Source organism: Meles meles, chromosome X (assembly GCF_922984935.1).
Source record: "Meles meles chromosome X, mMelMel3.1 paternal haplotype, whole genome shotgun sequence".
NCBI lineage: Eukaryota > Metazoa > Chordata > Mammalia > Carnivora > Mustelidae > Meles > Meles meles.
In genome coordinates this window covers 20,000,182-20,019,957 of record NC_060087.1, presented here as the reverse complement: position 1 = coordinate 20,019,957, position 19,776 = coordinate 20,000,182, and the positions used below count along the sequence as shown (strand labels likewise).

Sequence of the window (19,776 nt, the reverse complement as noted above, 5' to 3'; positions counted from 1 at the left end):
ACGGATTTTGGTTATGTGCTAAAATTTATTTGTTCCTTCAGAGCTGTTAATGTATATCAGATAGTTAAAAGCTTCTACTCAAGGTTTTGACAGTGTTTTAATAACTTAACTAAAATCCCTGACATGTTTATAGGTCCTTGAGCCAGAAATAATACCAGGCCTTTCAATCACTTTTCCAGAGAAAGATTAGTCAGAAAAGAAGCTGTTAGGAAAAAAAGAAAGAAAGAAAAGAAAAGAACAACAAGAAGAAAAGAAGCTGTTGATTTTCATTCCACGTCACTGACTGATGGAAATCCAAATGGGAAACAGTAAATTATTGGCTTAGAAAACAGAGACCTTCTTGAATAAAGTTGTGGCAACTCATTATTTTATATCCGTAAGATTGAAAATTATTCACTTTCCCCTAGAAAGGCCCTAGTTTTATTGAACTAAGCATGCCCTATAAAAATGGACCATTTATCTGATACTTGATACTTAAGTTATACTTATCTTAACATGAGCAAGTTGCATCATGTTGGAATTCAGCTGGCTATAATTAATGTCAAGTAAGAATTTTTAATCTGAGCCTTTAAGCCACACACCCTCCCCAAGGGAAATAATTTTTAAATAAACAGTGACTGACAATTAGGTGATTTTCAAACAGTATTTTTTCACACAAGTCATTAGTTGAATAAGTCATTGTTTAGTTCCTGAAAGTCACCAATAGCCAAATTCTCATGGATTATAAATCACAGAACACAGCAAACAAATTCCTCCACTAAAAAGGTGAAAATCGATATGTGAGGCCTAGAAACAATGACCTGCCAGGTCCCCAGCCTTGGGCCTCTATGTACAATTTTCCACTAAAGGAACCAGGGTTTCTGGAAGAAATGACGGATTCCTGGGCTGCGGCAGAAAAGTACATAGCAAACCAGGAATATCTCCTCATAACAGAAAGCAAGAAAAGAAAATGTCAAAGCTTACTAGGGGTGTGTCAGAGAGTCTCAGGGACCAGTTTATAGAGGCTCTAGTTGGCTAAAGATGAAAAAATTTGGATGTCAAAGGATTAACTGCTGTGGAATGAAACACATCAAGTATGTTTGTGAGTTTATAATGAGACTTTTAAAAATGATCTATTGCACAGCTTTGTGAATATACTAGAGACTGGTAAATTGTACAATTTAAAAGAGTGAATTTTATAGCATGTGTATTATATTTTGAATTTTAAAAAATGATCACCTTTGCAGAATGGTAGAGAACCAAATTATTGTTTTGAAAACTAGTAAAAGGAAAGATGAAGCACTGATCCTGTATGATATGCTCCTCAGGCTAAACAAACAGCTGATGGGGGAATTTTCTTTTAATAATCCTACAAATACATGAAGAAGACTTGATGGAATTAGAATAGAACCATTTTGCAACCTCAAGTGAATTAATAGATCTAGGCAACAAATAGAAATGGCTGCTAACCAGAACGACAACTAGACATATACCTTGTGACAAAAGTACACAGAGCCATCGACTAAAAAAATCAAACCTGAACCTGATCAACTCTTTAGCTCTAATTGCCAATTTACAGGAAATACAAGGAACAGAGAAACATATCGACGAACCACAGGGATGCAATCAACAAAATTCAGATGGTGGGAAACACTATAGGACCTGCTTTCTTCAACAAATAAACTATACCAAAAAATTTCAGGGGAAACCAATAGATAAGAAAAGACGTAAAAGACATTATTAATAAAACGCACTGTATGAACTTTATTTTGATCTTGATTCAAACAAACAAGTGTAAAAAAAAAAAGTAAGACAGAGAAATGTGAACACCGAATTGTTGTCAACATGAACTGGATATAAACAATTTATTGTCAATTTGGTTTAGGTGTAATGATGATGTGATTAAATCTCTTTTTTTAAGATTTTATTTATTTATTTGACAGACAGAGATCACAAGTAGGCAGAGAGGCAGGCAGAGAGAGAGAGTGGAAGCAGGCTCCCCGCTGAGCAGAGAGCAAGATACGGGGCTTGATCCCAGGACCCTGAGATCATGACCTGAGCTGAAGGCAGAGGTTTAACCCACTGAGCCACCCAGATACCCCTGATGTGATTAAGTCTTAAAAAGATACCTTATCTTTTAAAGGTACATTATCAAAATGTTTTCAATAAAATGATATACTACTGATGAAAGACCTATACTCTGAAAGCTGTAAGACACTGATTAAAGAAACTGAAGATGACACAAACAAATGGAAAGATATATTGTACTCCGGATTGGAAGAGTTAATATTGTTAAAATGTTGATACTACCCAAAGCAATCTACAGATTCAATGCATTCTCAATCAAAATACCAATAGCATTTTTCAGAGAACAGAAAAAATAATCCTAAAATTTGTATGGAACAACAAAATATCCTGAGTAGCCAAACCAGTTTTGAAAAGAACAAACCTAGAGGTATCATAATCCCAGATTTCAGACTCTACTACAAAACTACAGTAATCAAAACAGTAAAGTACTGGCACCAAAAAAAGACACATAAATTAATGGAACAAGATAGAGAGCCCAGAAATAAACCCGTGCTTACATGGTCAATTAATCTAAGACAAAGGAGGCAAGCACATAAAAGCACAATAAATAATGGGAAAAAGACAATCTCTTCAATAAATGGTGTTGGGAAAACTAGACAGCTACATACGAAAGAATGAAACTGGACCAGTTTTTTATGCCGTATACAAAAATAAACTCAAAATGGACCAAAGACTTAAATGTAAGACCTAAACCAATAAAACTCTTAAAAGAAAATATAGGCAATAATCTCTTTGACATCAGCCTAAGCAACATATTTATAGATAATATTTCCTGAGGTAAGGGAAACAAAATAAAAAATAAACTATTGGGACTACAACAAAATAAAAAGATTTTGCACAGCAAAAGAAACCTTCAACAAGACAAAAAGGCATCCAAATGAATAGAAGAAGATATTTGCAAATGACATACCTGATAAAAGGTTCTTATCCAAACTATATAAAGAACTTATATAAACTCAACACCAACAAAATAAACAATCCCATTAAAAAACGAACAGAGGACCTGAAAACAAACATTTTCCCAAAGAAGACTTATTGATGGCCAACAGCCACATGAAAAGATGCTCCACATTACTAATCATCAGAGAAATGCAAATCAAAACCACAATGAGATACCTTATATCTATCAGAATGGCTAGTACCCACAGACAAAAAACAACAAATGTTGGCAAGGACGTGAAGAAAAGGGAACCCTTTTGTGCCCTGTTGGTGGGACTGTGAATTAGTGCAACCCCTGTGACAGGGAGTATGGAGGTCGCTCAAAAAATTAAAAATAGAAATCCCATATGATCCAGTAATACCACTTTTGGGTATTTACATAAAGGAAATAAAAACACTAATTTGAAAAGATATATGCACCTCTATGTTTATTGCAGCATTATTTATTTATTTAATTTTTTAACATTTTGTTTATTTATTTTAAGTAAGCTCTACACCCAATATGGGGACGGGCACTTGTGACCCTGAGATCAAGAGTCACATGCTCTGCTGATTGAGCCAGTCAGGAGCACCTGCAGCATTATTTATAATAGTCAAGGTATGGAAGCAACCTAAGTGTCCACTGATAGATCAAAGTATAAAGAAGATGCAGGAGATAGATAGATAGATAGATAGATAGATAATGTATCTATTATGGAATATTACTCAGCCGTAAAAAAGAATGAGATTTTTGCCATTGCAGCAACATGGATGGGACCTAGAGGGTATTGTGTTAAGTGAAATAAGTCACACAGAGAAATAAATACCACATGATTTCACTTACAGGTGGAATCTAAAAAAAAAAACAAAAGAAATGAACAAACAACAAACAAAAAGAGACTCATAAGTAACAGAGAACAAACTGGTAGTTGCCAGAAAGAAAGTGGGTGGGAGCATGGGCATAGTAGGTGAAGGGGATTAAGAGGTAAAACTTCCAGTTATAAAGTAAATAAGTCACAGAGATGAAAAGTACAACACGGGATATCGTCAATAATACTGTAATAACACGACAAGGTGACAGGTGCAGACTACGCTTACTGTGGTGATGAGCACTTCGTAATGTATAGAATTGCTGAAACACTACACTGTACACCTAAAACTCGTGTAATACTGTATGTCGACTATACTTCATAAAGAGAATGATATGCTATCAGAGATGACCTTCAAAATAACGAGGGAGGTTGAGGGAAGCACGGAGGTTGAGGGTGAAGTGGGTGGGGGATATAAATGAAACAGAATTGGCCATGAAAGGACAAATATTGATTCTGGACGATGGGCGCATTGGGGTTTGATGCATTATTTTCATTGTGTATATATTTGAAATTTTCCATAGCAAGTTTAAAAAACAAACAAAAATAAACATACAAAGAAAAAATTACCTTTACATTTCACAGAATCTTTGGAATGGGGCAAGAATTACAGATATTCGATTGCCTCCCTTCTCACTTTCCTCTGAACAATATGATAGCACTTATTTTAAAAAGAATTAGCGTAATTAAAAATGGAATAAATAAAACTAGACCACTTATGATTAAGAAAACAGCAATGGTTTTCAAATTTGCAAGGGAATATCTTGCTAAAGATTCAGACTGCTGGCTCTCACTTCCGAGAAATTCTAATTTTTAGTAGCTAGGCGCTAGAGCTAAGGAATCTGCAGTTTAACCAGGGGCCCAGGTGATACATAGACAACCGGGCCACACAGCAATACACTTTAAGAAACATTAGTACACCCCGGTAAATGCCTCTTTGCCCACATTTATGAGTTTCTCTTGGAGTATAAAGAAGTAAAATTGCTGGATATGGCACATTTTCAATATTCCTCTCCAAAATGACTATACTAATACATATTCCTTCCAGCAGAAGAAGAGAATTCCCAAATCCTCATTTCTTGGCTAACTCTTGATGTACTCATACTTTTTAACTTTTGCCAAGAACATAACTACCTTACAGAATGATCTTTCAGTTAGCAACATTTGCTAAAGCAGCTCTTGAAAAATCTGCCACATTTTGAACAAAGACTCCTTTTTCATGACATAATGACTTTTCACCTCAAAACACATTAAATAAATATGACAAAAGAAGTGATAATTCAACATTACATTTTAAAGCAAAATATTCTCACCAATTACAGAATATAAGAATTCCTCATCAGAGGGGCGCCTGGGTGGCTCAGTGGGTTAAAGCCTCTGCCTTTGGCTCAGGTCATAATCTCAGTGTCCTGGGATCCAGTCCCGCATCTGGCTCTCTGCTCAGCAGGGAGTCTGCTTCCCTCTCCACCCCCCCGCCCCCCCGCCTGCCTCTCTGCCTACTTGTGATTTCTCTGTCAAATAAATAAATAAAATCTTTAAAAAGAAAAAAAAAAGAATCCCTTATCAGAGAATCTCATTTGGAACAAGTTTGAATTGTGCTCTATTTTTTTTTTTTTTTTTGCTTGTTTTTGCACACAGACATAAAGCAAATAGAAACAAACACCCCAAATTGAGAATAAAACAGGAAGGACTGTCTGGCAGAAATGTGGAAAGTTTCGTAATTCTTGAAAAGGTGAAGGAAGCCAAGGACACAGCAGGAATCTGACCGAGTGAAATTCAGGTTTTAAGGGTGAGTTGTGCGTGTAAGACTCAAGTGGCCGGCAATGCGGTCCCCACTCGACGGTGAAGACACTACGTCGAGGAAAATTCACATGAAAATGAAGTGAGAGGTCGAGTCAGAGCCTGACACGAGGTGGTCTGGTGAGGAGTCTGGGACGCTCTTCGCTGTAAAAATGACGCCGTGAGCAGCCACAACTGATGGATTCGTTATACAAGGGCTACGGGGCTGTGAGCTGGGCTCTGGAGCAGAGCTTCTGGAACCTCATGTGCACACAACCCCCGCCCCCCGGCCCCAGCCCCCCGCCCCCCTCCGCCCAGGGGTGCTGTGAACAGGCTTTTCTGCGGCAGCAGCGGGGCCAGGACTGCCCGAGACTATGCTTTTCCAACCAGCTCCCGGGCTAGGCCTCTGCGCCGAGCAGCGGGGGTTCCTGGGATCCCGGGGCCGCGCGGGGGCTCTTCCCGCGGACTTGGCTTCCAGCCGGTGGCCCACAAGCCACGCAGCCCACGCACGCAGCTGCCCGCACTGCGCTAGAAGGGCGGTGGCAGCGGGAAGAGACCGGAACCCATGGCCTGCGCCGCCGGGCGGGGGGCCGCGGGGGGCCTCAGAGTCCTTTATTCCCCCTGAGCCTCACCCGTGGCCCAGGAGGGCTGAGGGAAGGGCAGGGGGGCAACCGCGGGGGAGGGGAGGACCGGCCCCCGCGTCCGCGCCCCCGGGGACCCTACGTGCGCGGGTGGAGGAGAGGGACGGCGGCCGCCGAGACCTGACGGCCGGCGCCGAGGTGGACGGGTACCCGCTGCTCCCAGCCCAGAGAGGCGCTCAGAAATGAGCTTCTGCAGAAAAGGTTTCGAAGCTTAAGGCACATCTCTACCTGCAGACTGGAAGAGCTCCCCGCACCTCGGGGAGAATTACCTCCCTACGCACCGACACAGCTGGGCGACAGTTGCGAACGACCACTCTCCACGGCAGAAAGCCCTGCAGTCGTGACGACAGGAGAAAACCCGTCCATTCTTGAGGGCTCCCCTTGTGCTCTGCACGCCACTTGGTACTTCCGTGAGCGCTCTCATCCGAAGCTCACAGCGCTCCAGGGAAAGCCATGGTGCTAGCCTTCGGCTTGACCGCGTTCAGGAACTCCATCACTGTGGCCAGGCCGCCTTTGCCCTCCAGCTGCCTAAGCTCTCTTCCATCCCATGCTGTAGCAGACGGCGTCCTTCCACATGGGCCCACGCAGCTCAGGGCTCACGTCATGGCAGCCCAGTCCCCCCGGAAGAAAGAGAGAGGCTCTCTGGGGACAGTGGCCCCTAACCTTCTTGTCCTGCTCCTCTGGCTGTGGAACCTCTCTGCCTGTGAGCAAGCCGGAGCAGGAGAGATCAGGTCCCTGTACTGCAGCCTGCTGCTCGTGCAATAGAACTTCTGTCCCACAGTGGAGGCTGGACAGGAATGGGACCTCCAGTCCTCTGCCTTGAACCCACCTGGGTATAACTTCTGCAACACAGAGATGGGGTATTGAGAGATGCTGATGGCCTGCCCTTCCCGGAGTGAAACCATAGCCCTAGACTGGGAGCGGGGAGGAAATGGAATCCATCAGACTCAGCTGTGAAGTGGGAAGCAGTTCGTGGCTTAAATGTCACAGACTCCCATTTAAGTAACAAGTTCATGGTTCTTACTAAGGTTTACTAGTAGATTTTCTTGGATAAATGTTTCTCTATTTGCTGTATGTTCTTGGGACAATCCCAGAGACTTTAAATGGTTGGGTTTTTAAAATAATTTTCATCAGTTAAATGGTTGTTTCACTGGGGAGAGTGTCTACTGACCTTACCCTACCATTTAGGAAGTCCTTATTTCAATCACATTTTTTTTTAAAAGGTGAAAAATAGGTTTGTTTGATAGTATTATAAACTCATGATTCAAAAATATATTCCATGTGTTTCAATCCACTGCAATTATTCTTACTGATGTTCAAATTATCCCAACTGTGACCAGGGGAAACTTCTCTAGGTTGGCTCCTAAGTCCTTTTGGCATGTTCTTAACAGTTGTTGAAAGCTCTTTTGCTGTTAAAATACTGTGTACATTCTACTTGCTTCAGCAGTACAAATACTAAAATTGGAATGATACAGAGATTAGCATGGTCCCTGTGCAAGGATGACACAGATTCGTGCAGCGTTCCATATTTCTAGATGCTGTATGATTTCACTCATGTGTAAGACTTAAGAAATGAAAGAAATGAACAAGGAAAAAAAAGAGACAAGCCCAAACCCAGCCTTTAACAACAGAGAACATACTCATGGCTACTAGAGGGGAGGTGACAGGGGACATGGGTTAAATAGGTGAAGGGGATTAAGAGTACACTTATCTTGATAAGTACTCAGTAATGTACAGAAATTTAAAAAATAAGGAAACATTAAAGATAGAATAAAAAGGGATGCCTGGGTGGCACAGTCAGTTAAGTGTCCAACTGGGTTTTGGCTCAGGTGGTGATCTCAGAGCCGTGAAATCAAGCCCCAGGTTGGGCTTCGTGCGCAGCATGGAGTCTGCTTGAGATTCTCTCTCCTCCTCCTGCTCATGCTCTCTCTTTCCCTCAAATAAATCTTTTTTTAAAAAAGAAAGCATAAAAATAGGACATGAATAATAAAAAATGTATTAGTCATCATGATAAATATATTGGAATACACACCCCTATTAAAAATTAAGATTCAAAAGGAAAACAATTAAGATTCACAGGGGTGCCTGGCTGACACAGTTGGTTGAGCATGTGACTCTTGGTCTTGAGGTTATAAGTTGAACCCCCGCATGGGGTGTAGATATTACTTAGAAATAAAATCTTGGGGCGCCTGGGTGACTCAGTGGCTTAAGCCTATGCCTTCGGCTCAGGTCATGATCTCAGGGTCCTGGGATCGAGCTCTGCATTGGGCTCTCTGCTCAGCGGGGAGCCTACTTCCCCTTCCCTCTCTCTGCCTGACTCTCTGCCTACTTGTGATCTCTCTCTGTCAAATAAATAAATAAAATCTTAAAAAATATAAAAATTAGGATTCACAAATTGGATTAAGAATTCTATTTTATGTTATTTAAATGAAACACAAAATGAATCAAAAAGATTAATGTAAAAGAAGAGGAAATCCATAAAAGAAATGCAAATGAAAAGAAATCAAAGATGAAAAACATTAGTACAATTTGACATTTAAAAAATGACATCGGAATTTATAAAGCCAAAATATGAAGAAGGATATAATATCACTTAATACAATTAATAAGTCTTCCTTAACAGCTTCCTAAAAAGAAACAGGTATTGAATACTAGATAATATGCTGGGTTTTTTAAAAGATTTTATTTATTTACTTGACAGAGAAATAGAGAAAGAGCACAAGTAGGCAGAGTGGCAGGGAGAAGGAGAAGCAGGCTCTTCTCCGAGCAGGGAGCCCAATGCAGGGCTCGATCCCAGGACCCTGGGATCATGACCTGAGCTGAAGGCAGCTGCTTAACCGACTGAGCCACCTAGGTGCCCCAATAATATACTGTTTTTTTCCTAGTGTCATGTAGCATTTACAAAAACTGAATATATAGCTCTACTAACAGTGGCATGTAAGTAGGGTTCAAATGCTAAGGAAGACACACAGGACCCAAGAGGACATGGCTTACAAATGTAGTTTATTATAGGAAAAGGACATGCTATAGAAACAGCACAAAAGTCAGAATATACATCACAGCATATGATTCATAGCAGAGGTCTGGAGAGGCCAGGTGCAGGCTCCTATTGTCCTCTTCTTCTGGTCCTAATAGATGTTCTGCACTCATATCTTCCCTGCCCCAACCCTAGAATCAGCCATTTCTTTAAGGAGCCCTGGTTCCGTTTATTGAAGAATGATATTTAGGAACACAGATCTGGGTGCTAGGTGTGCTCATTGCTGCTGGGGTAACATGGCTTCTAGACCATTTCAGAAGCCAGAGCTAGAAAATATATCTAAGTATACTACCCTAGGTATATATGTGTATGTCTATATTTCTGTATATATCTACCAACTAGACTTGGTATGTACACTTATGTACAGTTCTTTTTATTGTTAGCCTTACAATATCTAGTCAAAACACCATTTTTTTTCTTTTTTTAAATTGAAGTAATGTTGACATACATTTTTTAGTTACGGGTGTACAACATAAAATTCAACATTTGTACATAATGCAAAATGATTACCCCAATAAGTCCAGTTAACATCTGCCACCATATACCCATTTCTTGTAATGAGAACTTAAAAGACTTCCTGTCTTAGCAACATTCAAATATGCAATATAGTATTTATTAACTATAGTCACCATGCTGCACATTATATCCCCATGACTTATTTATTTTATAACTGGAAGTTTGCACTTTTTGACTCCCTTCACCCATTTTACCCACATTTCACCCCTCTCCTTTGGCTACTACTAATCTATTCTCTGTGTCCATAAACTTAAAAACAGTGTTTCAAAGTTATTTAGCATTTCTCCTTGCCCTCTTTAGCGAAGTTATGCCCCTACAGTTTTAATACAATTAGATTCTTTTGTCACAGGCTGCATTCCATCCTAGGCTCACTAACGATCAGATGAATTTTTAAAAATTTGCAAACAGTAAAGTTCATTCTTGGTGGTGTAACAGTCTATTGATTTTTGACAACTGTAGAGTCATATATATCCACCCTGCCCTGGTACAGCCCATGATGTATTCAACCCTTCCCTCTCTCACAATCCCTGGTAACCACTGCTCTGCTTTCCATCCTGTGGTAGACTGAATAACGACCTGAAAAAATATGCAAGTCCTAATCCTTCCAACCCCTGAATGTTACATTACATGGCAAAAGGGACTTTGTAGATGTGATTAAGAATTCAGGTGAGTCCTAAATGTAATCACAAAGGTCCTTAAAGGAGAGCAGCAAGAAGTCAAAGAAGGTAGTAGGAGACATAAGGATGGAAGCAAGAGGCCAGAGTGATGTGAGGAAGGGGTTACAAGCTAAGTAATACAGGCAGCCTCCAGAAGCCAGAAAAGTCACGGAAATGCATCCTCCCTTAGAGCCTCCTGAAAGAACCAGTCCCGTAGCACCCTGACTTTAGCCTAGTGAAACAAATTTTTTTTTTACTTCTGGCCACCAGAACTGTAAGAGAATAAATCTGTGTTGTTGTCAGCCACCAAGTTTGTATTATTTTTTTACAGCAACAGTCGGAAACTAATACATCCCCCTATAGTTTCACCTTTTCCAGAATGTCCTATGAATGGCAGTATACAATACTTCCGGGTCTTAGAACCTGGCTTCCTTCACTTGGCAAAATGCATTTACAATCCATCCATGTTGATGTTATATATATTTCACCACTAAGAAAAGAGATTCATTCATGTCGAGTGAATCAGTAGATTTTTTTCCTTCTTATCACTGACTACTACTCCACTGTACGCATGTGCCAGTTTGTTATCCACTCACCTGTTGAAGGACATCTGGTAGTTTCTGATGAATAGAGCCGCTACAAACATTTGTATACAACTTTGTGTGTGCACACAAATTTTCCATTAGCTTAGCTATTAAAGAAAACTCAGGTTTTCAGAGCTTTTAGGACATGAGGATGGCAATTTAAATATCATTACCAGGGAAACACATTATTAAATAATACAAACAAAAAGACAGGCACCTGGGTGGCTCAGTTGGTTAAGCAACTCCCTTCAGCTCAGGTCATGATCCTGGAGTCCTTAGATGGAGTCCCACATCAGGCTCCCTGCTCGGCGGGGAGTCTGCTTCTCCCTCTGACCCTCTGGCCTCTCATGCTCTCTCTCCTTCTCTCAAGTAAATAAATAAAATCTTTAAAAAAAAAATGAATTACAGGCTTTTTAAGGCCAAAGTTACGTTCACAGAACAAGCCAGAAATTTTGAGTTCCAGATATCTTACAAGACCTCTTTGTTAGTAATAACATTTTCAAGGACATGTTAAGAAACCAGAAAATTGCTTTATTCTGTTGCTGAGATTTCATACTGGCAGTTAGGACAGCCTGTGGTTTTCCAGACCAAATGCTGAAATTCCATTATTTAGAAATGAAAGAATTAAAGACAGATCTAGGAAGATTAACACTGACGATGGAAAGGAAAAGGGCAAAATAGAATTATAAACAATTGGAATATTCGCATGGAATGTTATCTATCCTACAGTGTGAACAGCAAAAACTGACAATGTCTGAATTTCTGATTTATTATATTGACAATCCATTCACCTCTAGTCCTTAGTACTGTTGCCATGAAACTTTTTCAAATAATTTCATGAAGTCATTAAAACGTACCTGTTTTTTCCAACAAATATGCTGGGACACCTCTGTCAGTGGAGTTCTGCCCAAACGAAACAAAAAATAAGTCATTCAAACATAAAAGTCACAGAATTTTTCTCTAAGGGACCCAAACTACACAGGAATAATTCGGAGTTGTACCCCTTAATGCAAAATCAGGTACAAGTCACATACTATCCGAAAGTTTATAGAACTAACTGCAAAGTGTTTAATAAGTATTTGCCAGGGTTTGAGAATTTTTTTTCTCCTGCTTACATGCTAACAAATTAGCCTGTGACCATTTCCTGGATGCCAGCAGCACGGTAAGCAGTATATTTGTGTGGGTTCCCCCCTCCCCAAGTCCCACAGGGGCCATGCAGAGGGGCCCAGGGGACAAACTGTGTGTTTCATGTACTTTTGCATTACAGCCAAGGAACACTGGCCTTGTGGGAATTCACATCTTTTAGAGCAAGCCTCCTATTTGTTCAGAAGGAGATAATCACTTCGTCCTTCAAGGCAGCTCCCTACAAATAAAGCCCTGGGAAAGGGCTCAGTAGAGAGCGGTCTGGGTCTCGTGTTCCAGGCACATGGAAGAACAAGCAGTGTGGCTCTGGGCTGCGACCGACAGCATCTTCCAACAGCAGCATGCCCAGAGAGAAAGCAGGCTATCTATCCTTCCACATGAAGCGGACAATAAGAGGTCCTGCCCAAAGTTTTGCTCCCAGGAATATTTCCCTTCACCACCATCTTTCAGGGACTGGAACGCAACCATTTTTAAGCTGCTGCCAGCAAACCGTGCTTAGGTAACCAGGCCTGTGCTTTTTCTCCGTTAACCAATCATAGAGAACTCTCTGGGAAGTCATAAATGTGGGTTAAGGGAGATGTAAATCAGTAGAAGCCAGTACCATAGGAGTTTAAAACATCGCTTCACGCACTTTACTTGTGCCTTCTGACCAGCCTGGGCTCAGTCATGTATGTACGGTGTTACCATTTTCTACAGGAATACTGTTGTCACATCCAGTTTCAGTGTTTCCATGGATCCGATGACACTAACTTCCTGATGGTCATTTCAAGTAGCACATCTTACTCTTTCACCTTCCAGATTTCCACTGAGTGAAACTATCCAGAAGCCGGAGGGCAAAGAGACCTATTGATACGGCCCCTTCCCGTGGCACAGAGCAGGTAGAGAGGGTGGAGTGAATCTGGAAGGGCAAATGGAAGATATCTAGCCCAGCCCATAAATGGCATTGATGTCACTGGCACGATTTTCTAAAACATTAAGCCATTCTTGGGAAAGTTCCAAACGAAACAGCACGCTCCATTCAATTTACACAGTAGTTCCGTTCCTGGAAAATTCCAGGATATTAAAACCATGCAAAAAATACTTTGAGTTATGCTCACTTCAGCAGCAATATACTAAAGTTGAAATTATACAGGGAAGATTAGCGTGGCCCCTGCACTACCGGAATGACATGCAAATTTGTAAAAAGCATCCCATATTTTCAAAAATAAATTTTAGAAAGAGAAAAAAGTACATTGAGTTTATATGCAAAGTGAAGTCAGGTTTAGGTTCAGATAATTACAAATAAGATTTTCATACACATGAATGCCTAGGGCGTGTTTGAAAATTACATAAGATGTAGGAAAATTCATCCTTGTAAGAAAGTCACATGCATTGAAGGACATATGACATTCTTGGCTTCTGCCCAACTAACTAATCCCTAGCCAGGGGGTTCCCATCAATCACTGCAACAACCATAGTAGCCCCACGTGTTTTCAAAGCATACCCTTGGATGGTCCTGCCCCTTGTGATACTCTGCTAAGGTGAAACATTCATCCTTGTAGAATTCGAGTTTGATATTTCATCCACTTAGCATCCGGAGGCAACACTCAACAGAAGAAATTACTTCTCAATTTATGGATTCTTGTTCAATCCAACATACAAAAGTCTCTGACCCAGTTACCAAACACTTGCTGCCATTTCTGGCGTTGTATATTTGTGAATTTAAATTTTCTGATTTCGTATAAATACAAAGTAAGAAAATAACTGAACATGATAATGTTGAACATGAAGCTCAGACTTCACATGGAGCCAGATTAAAGTTTACAAATAACCACATTTCATATCACCTGATACTAAACTATAACTTTTTTTCCTTTTAACTAATATATTTTAAGTAATACATCCACATTATATAAAAAATAATAAATACAAAATATAAAAAAATATATATATATAATAAAATACATAAAAACAAAACATATTTAAAAATATAAACAAAAGTAAAGAATAAAAACATCACATTCTATAGTAGACAGAATAATGGCTCCTCTCAGATATGTCCACGACCTGATTTCCTGGAACCTGTGAATGTTACCTTACATGGCAAAGGTGACTTTGCAGATGTGACTAAGTAAAGGTTCTTTTTTTAAATTTTTATTTGACAGAGAGAGATCACAAGTAGGCAGAGAGGCAGGCAGAGAGAGAGAGAGAAGCAGGCTCCCTGCTGAGCAGAGAGCCCGATGCGGGACTCAATCCCAGGATCATGACCTGAGCCGAAGGCAGCGGCTTAACCCACTGAGCCACCCAGGTGCCCCAAAAGTGAAGGTTCTTGAAATGGGTAGATTATCGTGGATTATCCAAGTGGGCCCAATATAATCACAGGAGTCCTTAGGAAAGGGAAACAGGAGGGTCAGAAGACAGAAAGAGTGATGTGACAATAAGAACATATATTGGAGTCATGCAACCAGAGTCAAGGAATTAAGGCAGCCTCAGCTTCAAAAGACAGAAGACACAAGCAATGGATTCTCTCTTAGAACTTCCAAAAGGAACCAACCCTGAAGATGCCTTGATTTTAGTTCCATAAGCCTCTTCCTATTTCTGACCTTCAAAACTGTAAGAGAACAAATTGGTGTTGTTTTAGGGCACTACATTTGTGGTAATTTGTTACAACAACAATAGGAAGCTCATAAACATCCCTGCCCCTGCCCCCACTGAGATATCCACCATTGTTAACACCTTGGTACCTGTACTTTGAGATCTTTTCCTATACCATTATATGTGTCCATGCATGTGTGTGTACTTCTTACAAAAATGAATTACAGTTGGATCACACGCTATTTTATAACCTACTTTTTTAAGTCTACAAACTCCATATGTCCATTTCATCAAATCTCTAGCCTACATTAAAAATTTCCCAAATGACACAAAATGCCCTTAACAGTTGTTTGGTCCATAACAGGATCTATTTGAGGACAACACATAGCATCTGATTTTTAGGTCCCCTTTGTTACAATGTTGACTATTAAAGAGACGGTTCTACAGTTGCTTTGAAGAATGTGCCACCTTTTGGTTCATTTAGTTTCTACCTCTGGTGCTTTTTAGTTTGTCCTTTGATCCCTGTATTTGCTGTAACATTTTTCCTAAACATTTTTGGCTAGAATTCTCTGTAGGTGATGGGCATTCAGGCCAAATCATATCAGAAAACATGTAATACATGGTTAATCCATTAATGACGTTAAGACTGACCAATGAATTAAGGTGATGATTGCCTAACCATTCCATTTTACAGTTATATTTTTGCCCTGAAACTAGGAAGTGACCATTGTTCTTTTTGCATTTTTAAAAAATTTTATTTATTTATTTGACAGACAGAGATCACAGGTAGGCAGAGAGGCAGCCAGAGAGAGAGGAAGGGAAGCAGGGTCCCTGCTGAGCAGAGAGCCCCATGCGGGGCTCAATCCCAGGACCCTGGGATCATGACCTGAGCCGAAGGCAGAGGCTTTAACCCACTGAGCCACCCAGGCGCCCCTGATCTTTTTGCATTTTAAAAATATCCAGTTCCAGGGTGCTTGGCTGGTTCAGTTGGTAGAGTATGTGACTCTTGATGTTGGGAATGTGAGTTCAAGTCCGACACTGGGTATAGAGATTACTTAAAAATAAAATCTGTTTTTAAAAAATCCAGTTCCCATTAACCATTTTATCACCTATAGGTATGGTGTTATGATCATTATAAGAATCACGGTAATTTGATTCAAGTTTGTGATACTTTCAAAATCTATCATCTCTTCTACATTTACTAATTAGCATTCACCTGTGAAGTAGAGCTTTCCTTCATTTGGGGAGATATTTGGTTACATGAAATACAAATTCTACTGGAAAGGCAGGATAAAGTGCTTATTTTTTTACCATTAATTACCAATTTTCTTTTTTCAAAGATTTTATTTATTTATTTTGACAGAGAGAGACAGCGAGAGAGGGAACACAAGCAGGGGAAGTGGGAGAAGGAAAAGCAGGCTTCCTGCCGAGCAAGGAGCCCAATGCGGGGCTCGATCCCAGGACCCCAGGATCATAACCTGAGGCCAAGGCAGACACTTAACAACTGAGCCACCCAAGTGCCCCATAATTACCAATTTTCATAGTAAGTAGTTGATTCAATAGCTTTCTCAAATGGTGACTTCTCGAGTCCATCTGTTTGAACTCATTGTCACCATAGTCTTTATAATGCTCTAAATGTCATGACAATGGCCAGTGGAACGTGACCCCAGTAATCTTTAAAAACTTCATTTATTTCTAGCACAACAAAACATCGCTGGCTTTCCTTGTATTTTCCCTGTTCCAGCCTTGGAATAAGCTATTTCTCCAAAAGGCCCAGGTGCACTTTAATGGGGAATGGTTTTCAGAGACCACAACCTGAGCACTCAGGGGCATTCATCATAACTGAGGTGACACTGCTTTTAGGCCATTTCAATGGATAGAGCTAGAAAAATATACATATTGTGGCAGATAGGCTCTAGGGTGGCCCCCATGATCCTTACCTCCTGGTGTTCATGTCCCTGTGTGCTCCCCTCCTGCAAGTGGAAGGAATCATGACATGCTTCTAGTCAGTAGTGTATGGCAAAGACAACAGGATGCATATATATGTATGACTGATGCCAGTCTTAGAAGGAGAGTATCTCCCTTGCTAGCTCTAAAGAAGCCAGCTGCCAGGCTGTGAACCACTTATGGAGAGAGCCACTTGAAAAAGAACTAAGGGCAGACTCTGGCTAATAGCCAGCAAGAAACTGAGACCCTCAGTCCAGCAGCCTGCAAGGAATTAAAAACTGCCAATAACCACAGCGCTTGGGAACAGATGTGAGCACAGCCTTGAATGACACATTGATTGAACTTCTGTGAGTCCCTAAAGGGGAGCATTTAGCTAAGCCATGCCCAGACTCCCGACCCGCAGAAAACGTGAAATAATAAATGTGTCCTGTATTAAGCCTCTAAATTTGTGGTAATATTATGTAGCAATAGATAACTAATACACTATTTAATCATGGGCATACATGAATTTTTAAATTCAGTTTTAACATTACAGTGTTTTTCTTAATTTCTCAGAATTTTATATTAATAGTCCCATTAAAATAATGGGACTATTGATCCTAGTCCCTGGAGGACTGCACACCAAATGGTGAACAAAAAACTGAAAATGAGGGATCTCTTCTTTCCGTTTTTCCATTCTTCCTCTCTTTGAAGGACAGCATTTATTCATTCATATTTTTTCATTTATAGCCTTGCTCATTTAAGTAAACTAAGTCTAGGAAATCACTTTATAATAATTTTAGCCCTAAAATTCCTTAAATTGTTATTGCGAAGTATAACATTTCCTATTAATATAGTACTTCATGGTTTAAAACTAATTTTTTTCATGTCAAAGTTTCTCTAATAAATTTTGGAATGGAGTTCAATTAACAGAAGTGTAGGCACAATTATCATACAAGTTACTTGCTTTTCACTAACTATGCTTATTTCCCTGAACAAGGCACATCTATGCTTTTAAAATATTTTTTGAAAAGAATACATAGTTTCCTTCTTCATATTTTTAAGAAACATATGAAATAGAAATTCAAGGTCCAAGCTCTGGACAACCACTTGTGGTGAACAAAGATGTCCCTAATTAAAATAACTACTTCCTTCTTTTAATGTTTAGTAACAAACATTTATTTAATTTTTAAAATTATATAAATAAATCTATATTTCTATTATTTATGGTAAAAAGTTAAATGTTTTCAAATATCCACAGGGAGTAATGTCATTAATATTGATAAAAGAAAAAAATACTTAGATTCACTTTGAATACTAATCTATTACTTTCAGGTTTAGCACAAGATGTTATAGAACAAATAATTCAGCCAGACAAAAACTATTTCTCAAAAGTACTACTTCAGGTAACAATTTCTCTTTTGAATGAGACTTGACAATAAATATTGTGGTGTTTCTTATGATCACTCTGCTCATGAGTCAACAAGTATACTATAATGTATTTTATAGAAGGCAGCAAGGCTAGCCTTACAGAAGCTTGAGGACAGTGGGTAGGTTCTCTTGACCAAAATTATCATATCCACTAAAAAAGAAATTAAATTATTTAAGTCAAAGACTTTTCTGGCACAGCTTCACACATTCTTTAAAACTCTGTTCCAAAACAAAAACAAACAAACAAACAAAAAACTCTGTTCCTTGTCATGAAACTCTTTTTTCATGTAAAGTATTGAAGAGATTGAAGGAATTTTAAGAAATGGGTGTAGGTTTTATTTCTTTCTCTGTCCTCAGGTCTAGTATAAAACCTGGCATATTAACTCAATTTGTGTTAAATAACTGAATGAGTAATTGGAGGAAGGAAGGAAAGGGTGTGAAGGATCCAGTGAGATGGCCTTAGTGCCTTTAAGTTACTGTGAAATATATTTAAATGTTTTTAAATGAATAAAGAAATACAAAATTATGAAAAACTAAAAAAAGTTAACCAAAACCTTAGTGAAAGCTGCAGATTTCCATGAATCAATGAAAGAAATAAGTATTAATAGGAGGACCCCCAAAAGATGGGAGAGTAAGATTCTCAGTTCACCTCTTCCCACAGATACAACAAAACTATGAATGCATATAATGCAACTCACTCTGAAAATCACCTGAAGTTTGGAAGAACAGATCTTCCATAGCTAAAGACAAAAAGAGAAGACCACATCAAGAAGAGTTGGAGGGGCAGAGACACAGGAGAATCTGAGAATCAGATATCTGACATGGTGACCCACAAGAGCGAGAGACATTACAGACACAGAAATTATCTCTGAGGAGCAAGGGACCAAGCCCCACATTGGGCACCTCCAGCCCTGGGGACCTGCACTGGGAATATGAGCCCCCATAATGTCTGACTTCGAAAATCAACAGGGCTTACCTCTGTGAGAGTTAGAAGACTATAGGAAACTGAGTCTCCACTCTTAAAGAGCCAGTACACTGTAACAAGTGGTCAAGACCCAGCAAGGATGCAACGTTTGAAAAGCACATGGGTTATACATAAAGATTTATTTTAGGGGATGTTTTGGAAGAGAAAGGATCTTTAGGAAATTTCTCTGGAAATGGAAGTTTTGGGAGGCACTGTTTATCTTACCCTCCTTCAGTGTAGCTAGCAAGACATTTTTGGGAGCCAGTTCTGACGCTCTGCATCTACCTTGCAAGCACCTATTACCCCACCATGGCATTCACCTGCAGACCTGCCATGACAAGTGCCTCTCCAAGGCAACTTCTGCCCTTCCATATCTGGTGGGCACCCCCAGCTAGGACTGGAATCCCCCCAAAGCAGCTATCAGCCAACTACACCTGGCAGGCAGCCCTGATGGTACTCCACCCCTCCAAAATGACTCCTGCCCTGAGAAATCAGAGAGGGGGTGTCAGTCCTGCCCACTAGAACAATCATAGCAGTTGTAGCCTGGTTCTGGTAACCAAGGGAGACTGGATTAGTGGGCCCTACAGGACAACTTCTAAATAAGGCCACTACCTTCAAGACTAGGAGATGTAGTTGACCTACTTACTTAATACATAGAAACAAACACAAAG

At 39.9% G+C, this 19,776-nt stretch overlaps 2 non-coding genes across 2 annotated transcripts; both read left to right on the top strand.

Annotated features, from left to right (window-relative positions):
• Positions 1-7,705: 7,705 nt before the first annotated feature.
• Positions 7,706-7,807, top strand: LOC123935677. Its single transcript, XR_006816963.1, has one exon. It is a non-coding gene; the product is annotated as a U6 spliceosomal RNA (small nuclear RNA).
• A 5,493-nt stretch (positions 7,808-13,300) lies between these two features.
• LOC123935674 lies at positions 13,301-13,408 on the top strand. The gene has a single exon (XR_006816961.1). It is a non-coding gene; the product is annotated as a U6 spliceosomal RNA (small nuclear RNA).
• The last annotated feature ends 6,368 nt before the right edge of the window (positions 13,409-19,776 follow it).